The sequence below is a fragment of the Octopus bimaculoides genome, chromosome 1 (assembly GCF_001194135.2).
Source record: "Octopus bimaculoides isolate UCB-OBI-ISO-001 chromosome 1, ASM119413v2, whole genome shotgun sequence".
Taxonomy (NCBI): Eukaryota; Metazoa; Mollusca; class Cephalopoda; order Octopoda; family Octopodidae; genus Octopus; species Octopus bimaculoides.
Genome location: NC_068981.1, coordinates 22,770,010 through 22,772,860, shown reverse-complemented (window position 1 = coordinate 22,772,860; position 2,851 = coordinate 22,770,010). Strand labels below are relative to the sequence as shown.

Below are 2,851 nucleotides of genomic sequence, written 5' to 3'. Positions count from 1 at the left end.
TTTCACTTTCAAAATTTACCAAAGATATAATATGGAATATTCCAACTGTAGATTTAATTCAAGGCAGCAGTTGAAGAATGGAAAATATAGTGCTTAAAAAAAAAATAATTAGAAATAAAATGAAAAAAAAAAAAAGAATCACTGAACTTCTTTTTAGAATATACTCATATGTAAATAATTAAGTTTCCTTTTATATATATATGTGAGTGATTAGATTTATGTGTGTGAATGTGTATCCATATGTATGTATATATAAAGAACCCTTTTAACTGATTTACAGTGAAAGGCCAAAAGGCAAAAATAAAGAATATATATATATAAAATAGAGAAATTAAAACCAGTCTCCTCTCCCAACACTTGTTAGATTCTGTAAACAGTGTGAGAAGTATAATTTCCTCTTGTGTGTGGTGTTTGCAGTGTACTATATTCAGACCAGTCCTGGGCCTGTCTTATAAACCGCACAGTCGTTTACTAAAGATAGACAAACAGGCAGATTGAGTGTCTCAAATCTAAGTAAAATAAATAAATAAATAAATAGATAAATAGATAGATAGATAAATAAAAAAAAATAGCACGACAGATCAGTGGAAAAAAAAGATAGAGAAGATGCAGTCAAAGTATTTTTAAATGTCAAACACAGATTTGAACAGATCTACATATATGTTCAAACGCACACACTAATAAACACAAACATACAAATTATATATATACACACATATATATACATATACATGCACACACACACACACACACACATGCATGCTTAAATTTATATGTGTACACATAAATACCATTATAAACAAAAGAATGACTACAAGACAAAACAGAGAAATAAAAATGAATAAATATAAGATAAATGTGTTATCATTTTACTTCCGCTTTTCCATGCTTGCATGGGTTAGATGAGTCTCCTCTAGCACAGTGTTTTGCCACTTGTTGAGGATATTTGTCATTTTCCATCATGAGGTCCAGTTTCTTGAGATCATCCTTCACCATTTTTCCTCAAGTCTTTCTACACTCTTACTCTTCCACATAGTTATGCAACTTAGAGTACATGGTACTTCTTTCCACAACTGACATCCCCAATCTACATTACCACATTCTTTTCCCTTGCCTGTTACATCTAATCATAAGGCCTTCTTTTCCCCAGCTCATTTGTGCTCCATCACTCATGAACACCAACATTACACACCCAGTGGTACATACTTCATTCTTTCCAGTTTCACAAATTCTCTACATCTATCGTCCATGTTTTGCGTTGGTATTACACCTATACTTCATTTGGAAAAAGAATCCCTTTAGTACCAACATCATCATCATCATCATCATCGTTTAACGTCCGCTTTCCATGCTGGCATGGGTTGGACGATTTGACTGAGGACTAGTGAACCAGATGGCTACACCAGGCTCCAATCTGATCTGGCAGAGTTTCTACAGCTGGATGCCCTTCCTAACGCCAACCACTCCAGGAGTGTAATGGGTGCTTTTACATGCCACTGGCATGAGGGCCACTCACGCGGTACTGGCAATGGCCATGCTCAAAATGGTGTTTTTTATGTGCCACCTGCACAGGAACCAATCCAGTGGCACTGGCAATGACCTCGCTCGAATAATTTTTCTAACGTGCCAGTGTAACAACTCACTAAACGTTTCCCACCGTCTTCTTACTCTCGCTAGTTTCCCATACCGGGGTACTAGCAAGGGTAAATTTCATTAAACAAAAGCCACTGCATAATCAAGATTTGTTTCCTTGATCTCAGAAGGATTAAAGGCAATATCAACCAGGACAGGGGTTGGACACAAAGTAAAGGGAGGTAATAAGATACCTACCACAATGCATTATTGTCTAACTCTCTAATGAATTTGCAATCTGTTTCCACACAATTTAAATGAAGAGACAAATAATGTATAAGGAGTATTGAAAGAGGCGGTACGGACAGAGAGTGACTGAATGTGTGTGAATGTGCTTGTGTGTGTGTGTGTGTGTGTGTGTGTGTGTGTGTAAAGATTGAGAAGGAAGCTTTTCCTCCAAAAGACAGTCAAGTAATACGCATTCATAGAACACAACCATGCCTGGAATAAGTAGCTGGAATGGTATACAGACTACCAATTATTTACAAGACTAACTTTCATTTACTTCATACTTTTACTGGTTTCAGTCATGGGACAGGCCAGGCTGCAGCAGTCCTTCATGGCCTGACTAGTAAACTTCTTAATGACACAGCTATGTCTATACATATACAATATTTACAACCATAAAGAAAACACTATTATTAAACATGAATAAACAATAAAGGATGGGGGCTCCAAAAGGGTCCATGGAGTAGTGTCCCTGCCTTCCTGAGCTAGTTTTCCACCACATTTCTTAAAAATCGTAGTAGAGGCCTTGGTCTCGGGACCACTCATGTCTAGAAACTGAGGGGCTACACACAGAGGGGACAAACAAGGACAGGCAAACGTATTAAGTCAATTATATCGACCCCAGTGCGTAACTGGTACTTATTTAATCAGCCCCAAAAGGATGAAAGGTAAAGTCGACCTCGGCAGAATTTGAACTCAGAACGTAGCAGCAGACGAAATACCGCTAAGCATTTCGCCTGGCGCGCTAACGTTTCTGCTAGTTCGCCGCCTTAAAAGAATAGTTTCTGCCTACCAAATTCACTCACAAAGCACTGGTTGTTCTGGGGTTATAGTAGAAGAGACTTGCCCACGGTGCTAAACCCAAAACTCCATAGTTGCAAAGCAAGTTTCTTAAACACAAAACCATATTAGTTTATTTTTTCAATTTCAAATTCTACTGAATGCTGAACTTGCTTTTTAGTCGTTTGTGGGGTTGATACATGAAGTACCA

The 2,851-nt window shown here is 37.5% G+C and overlaps 1 protein-coding gene across 8 annotated transcripts in view; it reads right to left on the bottom strand.

The window, feature by feature from the left end:
- The window catches only part of LOC106884182 (glutamate receptor-interacting protein 2), a 537,293-nt gene that overhangs the window by 193,651 nt on the left and 340,791 nt on the right, over nucleotides 1-2,851 (bottom strand). The window lies entirely within an intron of this gene.